The sequence below is a fragment of the Oncorhynchus nerka genome, linkage group LG21, assembly GCF_034236695.1.
Source record: "Oncorhynchus nerka isolate Pitt River linkage group LG21, Oner_Uvic_2.0, whole genome shotgun sequence".
NCBI lineage: Eukaryota > Metazoa > Chordata > Actinopteri > Salmoniformes > Salmonidae > Oncorhynchus > Oncorhynchus nerka.
In genome coordinates, this window is record NC_088416.1 from 5,257,042 (window position 1) to 5,272,890 (window position 15,849).

At 44.3% G+C, this 15,849-nt stretch overlaps 1 protein-coding gene across 2 annotated transcripts in view; it reads right to left on the reverse strand.

Moving 5' to 3' along the window:
• Positions 1-15,849, reverse strand: part of LOC115103705 (myosin-10) — a 95,546-nt gene that overhangs the window by 59,466 nt on the left and 20,231 nt on the right. The gene's annotated exons all lie outside the window — the stretch shown is intronic.

Genomic DNA, 15,849 nt, shown 5'->3' on the forward strand with positions numbered 1-15,849 from the left:
TGAATGGGGCTGACTCACAGTAAGAGGCAGTGAATGGGGCTGACCCACAGTAAGAGGCAGTGAATGGGGCTGACTCACAGTAAGAGGCAGGAGAAAGAGAGAGAAAGACAGAGATAGAGATGCTCTGGTTAACAGCTAACGGGGGCAGAGTCCCAAGGCATGGGGCTGACCCACAGTAAGAGGCAGAGCATGGGGCTGACCCAAAGTAAAGGCCCAGAAGCACAGTTTGGGACTGTATCCATCGTATCTACTAGCAGTGAGCTAGTTTATAGAGGGAAAGGTGGGAACATAACTGACCAGATTTCCCATATGAAGTTTCATAGCCTAAGTGCCATGTGCCGAGTTCTCAGACTGGACTATAATAGAGCATGACCAATATAGCATAAGAGAGAGAGAGCTGCTCACACCGGCAATGACTCATCAGGATCAGAACTCCATCATAGCCCTGAAGACAGCCTTCTGTCCAATCTGTATCTCTACCAAGGAGGAGCACTTCTATGTTAGATGAGCTTTACCTCTGAAGACATCAATAACCCGATCGTTTCTGGGAATACACGCCTTAATAGGTTTAAAGAGTTTCCATCCAATCTGGGAGAATCATGATGCGCAGTGGAAAGGTGGACGGAAAGGATCGTGATGCATAATTAGATTGACTCCTGTGAGGTACCGTAGTCAATCATTCAAGACAGGGGTGCATCTTTTCCTTCATAGGGGCTGTGTATTTTCCTGTATTCACCAAAGGAGTAACACTTGTCTCTAGGCTAAACCTTATCAGCTTTTCATGGACGTCAATGACCCAAATGATTTAATTTCCAAATGTTTGATTTGAGGATTATTCCTATACACAGTGCAATGTTTTGTTGATTATTTGTATATTTGCTTATTGCATTGTAAGGAGCTACTCCAACGTCAACAAAACAAAGGAGATGATTGTGGACTTCAGGAAACAGAAGAGGGAGCACCCCCCTATCCACATTGAAGTGACAGTAGTGGGGAAGGTGGAAAGTCTTAAGTTCCTCGGCGTGCAAATCACAGACAAACTGAAATGGTCCACCCACACAGACGGTGTGGTGAAGAAGGCGTCACAGCGCCTCTTCAACCTCAGGAGGCTGAAGAAATTTGGCTTGTCACCTAAAACCTTGACAAACTTTTACAGACGCACAATCGAGAGCATCCTGTCAATCTGTATCACCGCCTGGTACGGCAACTGCACCACCCTCAACCGCAGGGCTCTCCAGAGGGTGGTGCGGTCTGCACAATGCATCGCCGGGGGCAAACTACCTGCCCGCCAAAAAGATCATTAAGGACAACAACCACCCGAGCCGAGCCACTGCCTGTTCATCCAGCTACCAACCAGAAGGCAAGGTAGTACAGGTGCATCAAAGCTGGGACCGAGAGACTGAAACAGCTATCTCAAGGCCATAAGACTGCTAAACATCCATCACTAACTCAGAGAGGATGCTGCCTACATAGAGAATCAAATCATTGGCCACTTTAATAAATAGATCACTAGTCTGTTTAATAATGCCACTTTAATAATGTTTACATATCTTACATTACTCATCTCATATGTCTGCACCTTATACTGTACCTTATACCATCTATTGCACCTTGCCTATGCCACTCGGCCATCGCTCATCCATATATTTATATGTACTTATTTGTGTGTATAAGGTGGGGAATTGTTAGATTACTTGTTAGATATTACTTCGCTGTCGGAACTAGAAGCACAAGCATTTCGCTACACTCGCATTAACATCTGCTAAACATGTGTATGTGACCAATAACATTTGATTTGAGCTAGTAACCAAAGTATTTAGCTGCACCTGCTATAACATCAACTGTACGGGACCAATAAACATTGATTTGATTAGATTTCCTAATAATCTCAGGAATTTCACCCCGAGCTACGAGACGGCGAGATGGGTGCACTACAAAGCATTCCGATGAATTCATGTGAAATTGTTGCTGTGATGTAACAAGTGACGAATGTAACGTGTCGTGTTCAAATCTAGCTGGTCCTTCACCATCTCTTAGGAACAGAGAGAGAGGTGCTACTGGTTTCCATCTTTGTCTGACGCTGTGAGTTTGGGTTGCTGCTGGGCATTCAAGTAGGTACTGTAAATCGCCTCTCCATTCATCCTCACTTAGCAGATGAAAAGGGTTGTGGAGAAAAGTCTTGATGTGTAATAAAAGCAGTAGTAGTGCTACAACCAATGTAGCAAAACAGGGATCTGTTAGCATGATGTTGCCATTTGTTGTGGGCAGCCGGTCATATTAAATGTTTGCTTTGCGTCGCAAATATTAATTATTTGACGTAAAAATAATCATGTTTTAGACCACATCTGAGAAACCGTTTGATATTAAACCAGACTCAGAAGCGGGACATTTTTCATTTGGGTTTTCCCCCTCTTCTTTCTGAGCTGAGGCCAACAGCCTTTCACCGTCTCCGCTACAGATTCTACAGATGGTGGCTGGCCACTGACATTTCCCATGACCTCTTCCTGAGTCACTGGAAGTGGAACTCTCTCTCTCTGTCTCTCGGATATTAAGGTCTTTCACACCCCTGGACACGGTAACGACACATCCCTGTGCAATAGACTAAGACCCTTTAAAGGGCATCAGAGGAAGGGATGATACCTGAATAGTTGCTCAATTTCCCTGAAGGTGAGGCTTTGTCTTGACCTGACCTTCAGGAGGGAACGTTTGGATTACATTTCTGTCCTGGATGAGCTAATTTGCGATTCCAGCCCAGCACAGCTAACATGATATACATCAATAAAATAATACTTGTGGTGGGAGGAGGGCAATCATTCACCCATGAGACGCTGCACGCACAAACTCTTACAAAATGCTAATGTCCTTCACTACAGTAGCCGTAACTATTCTAATTTGGCTCAGTAATGTCACAGAGAGAGGCAGTCCTGGCCCGGTCTTCTGATGGAGGGAGAGAGCTGGTTTGAAAGAGTGAACTGGAGAGAGGAGAGAGGCCAGAGCTAGATGGGTTGTTCTGTAGGAAGGGATGCCTGAGGAAAACAGGGTGGGGGGAGACTCAGGCACAGCTGGATGGCTCATCAGGGACAGTGCAGCTTCCTTGATTTGAGCAGGTTCTTCCTGGCTTTGATGACGTGCGGGGGCCTGGCTTGACACGTTCTCACTGATGCTCAAGGATTTACAGGCATTTCATGGTATGATGTCATCATCCACTGCTCTACGCACGGCTGAGAGGCACGCACACACACCATTGTCTCATCCTTCCTGTGTCTTCCTTTACATTCAAAACCCCTATCGCTTTCAGACGCAAACACAGCCCAGACAGCAAGGCTACTGTGGAAACATCTCTCCCTTTATCTGGCCAGCTGCAGACGCGGGAAGGATATAATCGATTCAAGAGGACGCTCTCGAATTCCATTCATTCATGCCAATGTATCGACCTCAACAACCTCTCCAAGATCATAAAACTCTGTTGACTATTTGAGGGGTCGAAGCCATGTTGGGCATAGATGGGGAACCAAGCAGAGCTGTTATTTCTGTAACATTGTTTTATAGCCTAGTCATGAGAACCATTGTATGGGATTCACATGATTGGTAGTGTTCTTTCCAGCTTCATATGACTTGATTATTTTGGATGGCTTCAAGAGGCTTCTCCACGGAATAGGATAGGATTGGTTGTTAAAATATTTGAAGGGAGAATAAAAATGATTTAAAAACCTATTCAGTTGTACAGTGTTTAGCCAATTCTTTAGTAATGGACTGTCTCATGGGAGGGAAAAAGGCAGTACCAAAGTTTTGTTATTAATGCTCAAAATAATAGAATAATGACTTAATAATTTACAGCCTAATTAACAAGTTAACCACCAGGCTTGGATGGATGGCTCCACTTGAGCTCCTCCACAGACCATAGACAACAAAAACAAAACACACGTCACCATCTTTCAAACCTGTGACAAAGTGAAAAATTGGAGGACATCTTGAGGACAGTGGCTCTGCGTGTGGCATTTGCGACGGAGAGGAGACAAGGGAGGATAGGACGAACGAGAGAAGAGCAGAGGGGGGCAGAGGGAGCTGATCTCAGCCCACAGACAGTGAGCTCATTGTGAGCCTGTGGCCCGCTGGGCCTGGGCCAGCCTCCGCCATTGAAGGCTAATGCCGGCATTAAAGAGAAGCAATGGAGTGGAAACTCTCGCTTCAGAATGCCCAGCTCCAGAGGTCACTTTTGCTGTTAACAAAGTGGCTTTGAAGGAGGAAGACCTCAGAAACCAGTTTGATATAAATAGAGGTACAACACATCCACTGGGCTGTGGTGGATAATGAAGACAAACTGGTGGTCTGTAGCTTTAATTGAGCATAGTCTAGTTTTCAAGTTTAAGAAAAAAGAGAGAGGAAATGTCTCAAAATGAACTCTGAGCACTGATAACATATAGCAGATGCACTCTGCAACAAATAAAGGCATCATCCAAGTGTTGTGTGGTGAGCAGTAAGTGGTATGTCAGTCAGCAGATACCAGAGTCCAAACCAGAGCAAAATGAAGATCATTGTTGGTTGGCCTGGCTCCTCCAGGGGAAGTTCCAACCGGCCACAAGACAGGGGGGATAGGGCCTATCTCACACTGTGGACTGTGGGCAGACTGCTTCCCCATTACCCCACCTCCTCCCCTTCAGATCCCCCCCTGCTTGATTAATGCAGTGACCAGACTCATTCCACACATTCCAGTTCACATCCCTGCCAGCCACGAGCCTCAAGCTCAATTGTAACGAAAAGTGTGCTCATGCTGGAAATAGAATGCATATGAGTGAGTGAAAACAGACGTGCCGCGAGTGTTAACAGCGTCATAGCGTGTTAAATTAGCTAGCAAGTCTATTTTTCTCGCGTCTACGCGGAGCAATTCTGGTAAAACAAGCAGATAGAATGCAGAAAGAATAAATTTGTAGCAAAAGGATTAGGGAAGATCATTACAATTCCTCTATGCTAAGTAGACTAAAGATGTAGTTTATAATGTATTGGGCAGTAAGTAAGTTAAGGTCGCAGCCTACCTGTGTTGATTTCATAGGCATATAGCTTAGGGAGGCTATGGTTGAAAAACTTGAGGACCGCTTACGTAGAAGAACAAGAAAGACTTGGTTGTTTATAAACAACTCGGGTTTAGCACAGGTACGGTGGCTCCCGTAGGACATTTAAGGAACTCACAACAATAACTCTCAGGGGCTTCGTAGGGAACATAGATAACTGTTTATTATGGATTTTCATTGGCATACGCTATACTGTGTATGTGAATTGACGCTCGCTACTCTCGCACGCAAATTTTCACGCCGTTAACAGGCGTCTTGTGATTTCGGCTTCACTCTAGACTCTAAGGCAGAAGGCAAGCCTCTCGTTAACATCTACTATATGGATGGACAACACCTGTACTGACCAAATATGGACAAATACCTGGCTATGTACGAAGAACACCTGTACTGACCATGTATGGACTGCTCTATCCATTTGGCTGACTGAGGAACACTGGGTGTTTACAGCCTTTCCACAATAAAATGAGATGTGGGTTTTGTTGCCCTGGCCTGTACAGTCAGAAGGACCAGGTCCAACATCCTAAAACTTTGTTGACAGTTTGACTGTAATTCAGCAAGCAGGGGAGCAAGGAATTGCTGGAATTGGCCAATTTTGCAGTCTACAATGTGTGGAGAGGTATGGAAAAGCTATCCCATAAAAGCATTAGAGTGGTCAGTTTGTTAGTATAACACCTCAGGAGCAGTTATTAGCCTGTACATCGGGCAGGACTCCAGCAGTGCTTAAGGGTCTCGTCAGATTATACTGTATTTACACTGAGTGTACAAAATATTACACTTTCCATGACATATACTGACCAGGTGAATCCAGGTGAAAGCTATAATCCCTTATTGATGTCACCTGTTAAATCCACTTTAATCAGTGTAGATGAAGGGGAGGAGACAGGTTAAAGAAGGATTTTTAAGCCTTGAGACATAGATTGTGAATGTGTGCCATTCAGAGGGTGAATGGGCAAGACAAAAGATTTACGTGTCTTTGAACTGGGTATGGTCGTAGGTGCCAGGTGCTCCGGTTTGAGTGTGTCAAGAACTGCAACTTTTTCCTGTGTGTATCAAGAATGGTCCACCACCCAAAGGATATCCAGCCAACTTGACACAACTGTGGGAAGCATTGGAGTCAATATGGGCCAGCATCCTTGTGGAACGCTATCGACACCTTGTAGAGCCCATGCCCCAACGAATTGAGGCTGTTCTGATGGCAAAAGGGGGTGCAACTCAATATTAGGAAGATGTTTCTAATGTTTTGTACACTGTTTATCTCTGACATAGCCTGCATGCACCAATCCTCTCCCCCTTTCTGTTACCATCTCATTATAAAACAGTTAATTCCGGCAAGGCATTATGATTGGTCGAGAGGCGTTCACAAGCTGCAAAGCTGTCTTTGACAGCAAACAGCTGGCAGGCGGTCAATAGGGGGTTTTGGACTGTTCCTCTGTGCCTGGTCCCTGTTAGCCGTCATCTGTGCTTAAAGCAGTCAAGATAACACTCACAAAAACAAACACTGTGGAGTGCCTGCTTGTGAATGGGGTCTAAGAGGCAAAGCCCCTGGCCCCTGAAACGGCCATTAAACCGCAGTGGCAGGGCTTCTGCTATGGGGCCATTAAACTGCAGTGGCAGAGCTTCTGATATGGGGCCATTAAACAGCAGTGGCAGGGCTTCTGCTATGGGGCCATTAAACTGCAGTGGCAGGGCTTCTGCTATGGGGCCACTAAACAGCAGTGGCAGGGCTTCTGCTATGGGGCCATTAAACAGCAGTGGCAGGGCTTCTGCTATGGGGCCATTAAACAGCAGTGGCAGGGCTTCTGCTATGGGGCCATTAAACAGCAGTGGCAGGGCTTCTGCTATGGGGCCATTACACTGCAGTGGCAGGGCTTCTGATACGGGCAGAACCAGGAGTTGGTCCTCAGCCACCAACATCAACTTACAGATGGGAAATAAAAGAAATAGACAGACCCAGCAAATCTAGTTTCCATTTCCAACGTGGATCTTTCCTGAGAAATGGGTCCTTAGAAGGGAAATGTGATAGGCTAGGCTAGCTAGGCGGATTCATCATTTTGAGAAGTTAGACAGCCCCGGACATCTGGACATTTATTCAGTGTGTGTTGTTTACGTGACCCAGACCAAGGCACCTGGTACAGTACACGTTTAGGAAATCTGTGTTTAATATTTACCTCAGGAGTGAGATAAATTACAGGAGACAGGTTGTGTACTACTGGACTACAGCTGCCACAACAAGGACAGAAGGAGTGACGGGGAGTGACAGAAAGTAAGGGAAGGGAATCACAATTAAGCCAGAACCTGAGGCCTTGTCCTACTTCAATATTTAGAATACTTAGATCATGGAGTATAATGCAAGGTAACACACACCTGCCATTCTGGTAAAGTATTAGGGACGTTCAATATCTTTTCCCCTATCGTGAGACTGACCTGAGGGGAAAACCCAGCAGTTGAAAGTCTGATGATAAAAAAGTAGCCCATTATTAAGAGCTTACCAAGGCCCTGAGGACTTTCAACAGGGCTCATTTACTGTATGTTAGCTCTGCCAAAAGCCAATCCATGCTGGGTGACAACACAGAGAGGAATTCTCACTGTGAGTACGGCACGTAGTGTATTTTTTTCAGATGAGTGGTCAGCCAATGTGGCTCCGTCCTGGCTGAGAAACAGAACCAGCTGTCCCGAGACGGGCGACCAACCGCACCGCGCAGGAATTTGGCAGGTAGTGGTTTGAAGTAATTTTTCATTAGTCACACAAACTGAGGGACTGATTGTGATCTCATCTACAGCTTCAGAGGCCAGGTCCAAACCAAGGCCAAAACAAAGGGGAGAACGTGGACCTGGGGCTCCTGATCTGAAGCTATTGTATTCCTGAGCCAAGATGTTCTAATAAATTCAATTCAAGACGAAACATGAAAGGTGTTTCAAAGGGAGAAGCACATGTAGCATACTGAACACTTTGGACACCATGGAACGTTGAGAGGGCTCTTGTGAACGTCACTTAGACAGAGATTACATTTCCCATCCCTTGTATCGTTCAATCCAGGCCTGACCGAGGCTGAATTCCACGGGTGAGATCAAACGCATTCCTCAATGTTCTAACGTCATTCCTCTCTCGCTGTCCTCGAACTGTCACTACAGAACCAAAAAACAAAAACACAACAGAAAAGGGATGACTTGGCTATAGCTGCAGTCAGTCTCACCCTGCCCCGGACAGAAAAGGAAACGGGTAATCAGCAGGTCTTGCCCTCTCACTGTCCTGTGTGGCTTTGTTCCTCCCAGGCCCAGGGTCATTAGGAGTCCTCTTAGCCTCCTCCCGCCTCTGCAGACAATGATTTATTCTTTATTCACCCAGAGGATATACAGCAGCCCAATGGCCACCCCTGCATTCCTTGCCATTGAACTGTAATGGGCAGCAGAGAGGTTTGGTCACTGCAAGAAACAAGGGTAATGGATATTCTCTAGCTTCTTCAATGTGGTACAAAGTAGCGTTGGTATAATAATGGTGGAGCGTTGGCATAGTGATGGTGGAGCGTTGGCATAGTGATGGTGGAGCATTTGGCTCCACCGGCTTAATGCCAGCTGTTTTAAAAACCCTAGAGGGGAAGAGCCATAGAAATGGATCATTGTCAGCATAATCCAGAACTTTATAGGTTTATGACATCAATCACGCTCATATTATATCTCTAGGGAAAATGGCTGTGTGCTGCAGTATTGCTGGGCCTGCCGTGGATCTCAGGGGAGGCTAAAGAAACAGCTAGACCTCTGCTTCAGTCTGGAGGGCACAGTCGTTTAGGTGCTCAGACTGCAGAGTGTCTCCAGGGACATCATTCCCATGTTTGGCAGCTGGAAACATCAGAGGAGTGCTGAATCTGCTGATATTCAGGGTAAAAATTCCCTGCAGGTTGAATGAGTTTAGGGCCACAAAGACTTGGAAATTGGGGGGGAAATGGGACAAATGTTATCGCAATTCCATAACATATGAGAAAAGCAACAGAGCAGGCTAACTCAATCAAAGCTGTTCCAACTATTAGGCTAAAAAAATCCCATGGTACCATGGTACAATCCCATGGTACACTATCTAGAACCTAAAAGGGTTCCTTAGCTGTCCCCATAAGAGAACCCATTGAAGTACCCTTGTTGGTTCCAGGTAGAACAGCTTTGGGTTCCATGAAGAACCCTTTCCACAGACGATTCTACATGGAACCATAAATGGTTCGACCTGGAACCAAAAAGGTTTCTCCTATGGGGACAGCTGAAGAATCCTTTTGGAACCCTTTTTTTCTAAGAGCGTAGAGGAAATGAGGGATGAGGGATTGAATTTGATTAAACACATTAATCAGTACCGTAATTCATAAAGTACTTTCAGCATCCATAACTGCATTTGGTCAATGTTCTTCTGAACCAGGTAAAAGCAAGAGAACACTCACCAAAACAACAGATTGTCATTTTCTTGTGTTACTTTTTGACAATTTGTTTTTACTTTAGTTAATTTAGTAAATATTTTCTTAACTCTATTTCTTGAACTACATTGTTGGTTAATGGCTTGTAAGTAAGCATTTCACGGTAAGGTCTACTACACCTGTTGTATTCGGCGCATGTGACAAATAACATTTGATTTGATTCAGAAAATTTGATCAAGCCTGTGTTTTCTTGGCTCTACTTGGAATTCCTTAAAAAATGTAGCAGGTCTCTTTTTCACTAGACTAACAACAATCTCTGTGTGTACTCAGTGTGTTTGAGTACTCAAAGGATGGACGAGGCGGGCTAGGCACAAAGCCTTGGATTATTTTCAAAAGAACTTTGGCCATAAAAACCATTACAGGTCTTATTGGTACAAAGTGGGTCATGGGATGCAGCGGGTCCCAGAGTGTACACACTAGGCCTACATTGTAATAACACACCCACAATCGCTTTAAGTCTAGGCCGTACATTGTACATGAGGTCTCCATCCACGGAAATTTTCCTCCACACCATTTACTTAACATTTCGTTATCTTTGAGACTATTATCAAAGACATGAGTTCATTTAGTGACGGAGAGGGTTCCCATGAGACAAAAGGCTTATTGCTCAAAGCTTATGAGGCCAATATAGATCTGCCTTGAGTGGACCTAATGGCTTATCCAAACACAATGGAGAGTCCTTACAGAGGCCATTCTCTTCAATCTCACAAAACCTTGCTGTTGGACAACTATGTTGGTTAGGGACAGTGTTGCCGTTGATGCGAGTAGAGTCCACTCTTGAAATCCCCGTGCTGACATGGGTGTTTCTTCTCTCAACCAACACATGGTTTCATTCAAGAGAACATCAGCGCTTCGCATTTCTTAACGACACGTTCCAGAAATGTTCAAATTAGCCCCTTGTAACTGACTGGACGCCATCAGTCCAGAGCAACGAGGGAGATTATGGAAAGAATCTGGAGAAGTAATTCATGGCAGATGTGTGGGTCTAGTTGTGGTGGGGAGGCCTAGTTACACAACCAGGACTTTGTAACTTTACACCTCATTTAACCCTCCATCTGGCCATTGGCTGGCATCTCAGAAATGCTGGGATAATGACTAGCCCCTGGAAAGGTTTAGACATCTTTTAGCCAATAACTTGATTTGACTGTCTGGAAGTTGACTTCCTTGGATGAAGATGTGAGGCCTACAAAATGTGAAGATAACAAACTGCCCAGGGACGACAGATGAAATTTATCCGTCTGGCTAAATCTGGCACAGTTGCAGAAATGTTGACCAATGTGCATTGTTCATGTTAATGAATACTTAACCTAATACATGACATGAAGCAAATGCCTGTTCCTCGTGGCTAAATTTGAACTTCAATGTCCAAAGGAACATGTGATACTATCATCAGTATCACAACATTTAGGGATGAAATCATGGTACTGAGATAATGCCGTGATGATATCCATAACACTATGCAGTGATCCAGCGACATTTTCATACAATCAGTACAGGATACCAGCGCATAATCACTGAACTGAATCAGGTTATAGACCTGCTCAGGGCCAGAGTAGCAGCTGGCATCTGCTAATCTCCAACCTACAAACCGTTGGTTGGCTGGTTAGCCATGATGACTATACTGGCGATGACTACCACTGTGACAAGCCTGCATAAAAGTGCATGGGAACTTCAGGTCCTGAGAGGTATCCTTTCATTTCTAAATTGGTTATTGGCAGAAACCGATGCCTCATTTAAATGGGTGAAATGAACTGAAAACAAAGAAGTAATTTGGATTTGAAATGGCACTTACTCCGAGACCAAGTCTCCAGTCCCTGCACCCCACCCCTGCATCCATGCAGATGCTCAGGGTGTGAGAAAGCTGGTAGGTGTGAAGGGAGTAATGAGAAAAACTCACTGGGTCATGGGACAAATAGGGCTCATAACAAAAGTATGATTGGGGAAGCACTATGTATTTGCATGCACATGCAATATCCGACAGTGGAATTACCACTACATTACCAGTACATCCAACCAGTGACTTTGGAGAGATTCTTCACAGAGGACACTACTTGAGGTGTCAATGCACACATTCTCCACACTGAGAGAGAACTTCATCCTTGTCTAAACTGACACCAGGCAGGGCCTGGATAACGGGACTGCCCAACTCGTCACAACTGACCCCCACTGGACGGACAAGCCCTCGCCACAGAGACAAAAGGTCCCATTGTGCTGCCAAATGCAGGTCACCCTCTCTGTTCTCACTGGTCTGGTCCCAGTCACCACTCCCAGCCTGGCGTGCCTCCCAGCTATATCAGGCAGAGGGAAAGAGAGACATCTCTCAGACATCTCTCTATGATGTCTGTTGTTGTGACAGTCATGGGATGGTGCTCCATAATGTGCATCCACACCAATAGCACAGCCCTATGGACATCCAGAGTTTGTCCCGTGATAGTATCGCTGGGGAGCTGCCCCTCGCCCCAAGATCCAGAAAAATAATTAAGAGGTCAAGAGGAGCTGTGCAAACTAGAGGTCGACCGATTATGATTTTTCAACGCCGATAGCGAAACGGATTATTGGAGGACCAAAAAAGCCGATTTTAAAAAAGATATATATTTGTAATAATGACAATTACAACAATACTGAATTAACACTTATTTTAACTTAATATAAAACATCAATAAAATCAATTTAGCCTGAAATAAATAATGAAACATGTTCAATTTGGTTTAAATAATGCAAAAACAAAGTGTTGGAGAAGAAAGTAATATGTGCCATGTAAAAATGTGTGCCATGTAAAATATGTGCCATGTAAAAAATGTGCCATGTAAAAAAGCTAACGTTTAAGTTCCTTGCTCAGAACATGAGAACATATGAAAGTTGGTGGTTCCTTTTAACATGAGACTTCAATATTCCAAGGTAAGAGGTTTTAGGTTGTAGTTAATATAGTATTTATAGGACTATTTCTCTCTATACCATTTGTATTTCATGTACCTTTGACTATTGGATTTTCTTATAGGTACTATAGTATTGCCAGTGTAACAGTATAGCTTCCGTCCCTCTCATCGCCCCTACCTGGGCTCGAACCAGGAACACATCGACAACAGCCAGAATCGAAGCATCGTTACCCATCGCTCCACAAAAGCCGCGGCCCTTGCAGCGCAAGGGGAATAACTACTCCAAATCTAAAAGCGAGTGACGTTTGAAACAGTATTAGCGCACACCCAGCTAACTAGCTAGCCATTTCACATTGGTTACACCAGCCATTAGGCTGATAGGCTTGAAGTCATAAACAGCGCTGTGCTTGCGAAGAGCTGCTGGCAAAACGACAAAAGTGCTGTTTGAATGATTACGGGCCTGCTGCTGCTCAGTCAGACTGCTCTATCAAATCAGACTTAATTATAACATAATAACACACAGAAATACGAGCCTTTGGTCATTAATATGATCGAATCCGGAAACTATCATTTCGTAAACAAAACGTTTATTATTTCAGTGAAATACGGAACCGTTCGTTATTTTATCTAATGGGTGGCATCCCTAAGTCTAAATATTCTTGTTACATTGCACAATCTTCAATGTATGTCATAATTACGTAAATGTCTGGCAAATTAGTTCGCAAAGAACCAGGCAGCCCAAACTGTTGCATATACCCTGACTCTGTGTGCAATGAACGCAAGAGAAATGACACAATTTCACCTGGTTAATATTGCCTGTTAAACTGGATTAGTAGTTATAACTAGTGATTATGATTGATTGTTTTTTATAAGATAAGTTTAATGCTAGCTAGCAATTTACCTTGGCTTCTACTGCATTTGCGTAACATGCAGGCTACTCGTGGACTGCAATGGTTAGAGCGCTGGACTAGTTAACTGTGCGGTTGCAAGATTGAAACCCCTGAGCTGACACGGTGAAAATCTGTCGTTCTGGCCCTGAACAAGGCAAATAAGAATGTGTTCTTAACTGACTTGCCTAGTTAAATAAAAGGAATACAAATAAAATGTAAAAAAAATAAATGTAAATTTGTTTTAAAAAATTGGCGCCCAAAAATACCGATTTCCGATTGTTATGAAAACTTGAACTCGTCCCTAATTAATCGGTCATTCCAATTAATCGGTCGACGTCTAGTGCAAACACAAACACAAACACACGCTGGTGTAAACACTCTGGATAAATTAGAGTGGGAGAGAAAGGGGGACTGGGAAGGATTGTTTGCTGCCGAGAATGATGTTGGTTTAGTCAGGTGTCTGGGACAGGACAGATAACGGGTATCTGTGACAGGACAGATAACAGGTGTCTGGGACAGGACAGATAATGTTGCTATTTCTACTTGGGAGTATAAGATACAAAAGACATGAAATAAACCAAATGTCAACAGACAAAAATGTGATTAATAAATTCCAAGAAAAAACAGAGCTCTTCAGAGAAAGCCAAGAACCCTTGGCAATTAGAGGGTAAAGCCATGGAAAAAGATGGAGCATGTGGTTTGAAAGAAGCGATTGGTTACTGGCACTAGAATGATGGAGAGAGACAGAGAAATGGGTGCTTTCTTTAAGCAGCTCCTTGTAAATCAATTCTGCCCTTCACTATTTTTCCACTGACGTGAGGAATAGAAGGTCATGCAGGCTTCTCCTGCTGGGCAGAACCTATAGGCTAGTAGACGCTGCAAGAGATAAGTTCTCCCTCATCACGAACCCCTGGAAGATTTACGGTTGAGTAAAAACCAACCCAAACGGGATGAAGTCTATTACAAACTGGATTTAACATCACATACAGGATTGTGAATCTACTTGAGTCACATAGATTCACCCTCATTGTGTTATGGAATCAGATGCAATTCTAATAAAGCTTTTGGTGTATGTTTTTCTTCACCCAACACTTGCGGTGCGTCAACATACTTTGACCATGCCAGAGACAAAGTCAAAGCCTCTGGCAATCTGAAGAGGTCTGAAGTGGATTCTCTCTGCAGTGACTAAAGGCTTTGGGTTCTCAAGCTGAGATTTAGACCAATTGGTGCTTATAGCCCATAGTGGTCCTGAGAAGTGCATAGTTCTGAGGTATCAGCACTTCATGGAAAAAACCCAGTCATCCTTCACTTCCCCTTTCCACTGTGCTCCCCTCATTCCAGACATTGCTGGCAAAATTAATTTCTCTCTGGAGGTGGAAATATGAACAGAGAAATAAGACCAGCTCCTTTGGACTGTTTCCACGAGCTCTTTTTCCTCAATGTGTGCCATTTGATACCATAATGCTGGAGATGCTTGCATGAATTTAGGGCAACTACTACATAATACAGAGCTGGCCAGTGCACTACATCAAAATAATTGGGGGTGACTTTAGTATGCAACAAACCATGGTTCAGCTGATGGTTTCAATTAAGCCTTCTAGTGAAATGAATGGCCCTAAAGTTGTTGAAATTGAGTAATAATCCCGTAAATCACAGGGCGAATGTTAAACAACTTTTATGAGCGTTGGCGATGGCAACACGTGGCTTGTATTGGTTTGGTAACTTGAGAGCGAAAGCCTTGAGTATTGTAACAGTAGAGCTAACGGAGATGCTCTGACAAACGCAACATGGGGAAAGGTAACATTTTTATTAATTTTTTCCCCCCCTTTTCTCCCCAATTTTGTTGTATCCAATTGTTAGTAGTTACTATCTTGTCTCATCGCTATGACTCCCGTACGGGCTCGGGAGAGACGAAGGTCGAGAGCCATGCGTCCTCCGAAACACAACCCAACCAAGCCGCACTGCTTCTTAACACAGCGAGCATCCAACCCGGAAGCCAGCCGCACCAATGTGTCGGAGGAAACACAGTGCACCTGGCAACCTGGCCAGCGTGCACTGCGCCCGGCCCGCCACAGGAGTCGCTAGAGACAAGGATATCCCTACCGGCCTAACCCTCCCTAACCAGGACGACGCTAGGCCAATTATGCGTCGCCCCACGGACCCCGAAAGGTAACATTTTGACAATTTACAGAAGCCCCCGCCCCCAAACAAAATAACAAAACTAAAATGATGACATAAAGGCCCAATATCTGTTCATCCCCTAGCAACATTTTAAATTGAAACACAACAACATCTAGCCCTATGGGAACTGACATTGTACAATTAACATGACAAATGATCCAAACAGGCTCCAATTAACATCACAGACCTGGGAGATAAGTGCACCTGCCACAGTAGAGACAAGCCTGTCCTAATATCAGTATGTACTGTACCTACCAGTTGACTGCCTCTCAACAACAGCCTTAATCCCAAAACAACCGGGTAAATTGGCTTTGACTTTCTGGTTCCAGTAGACTGAATCAGATCATTCATACAATTTCCCTGTGTAGCAAGCATATGC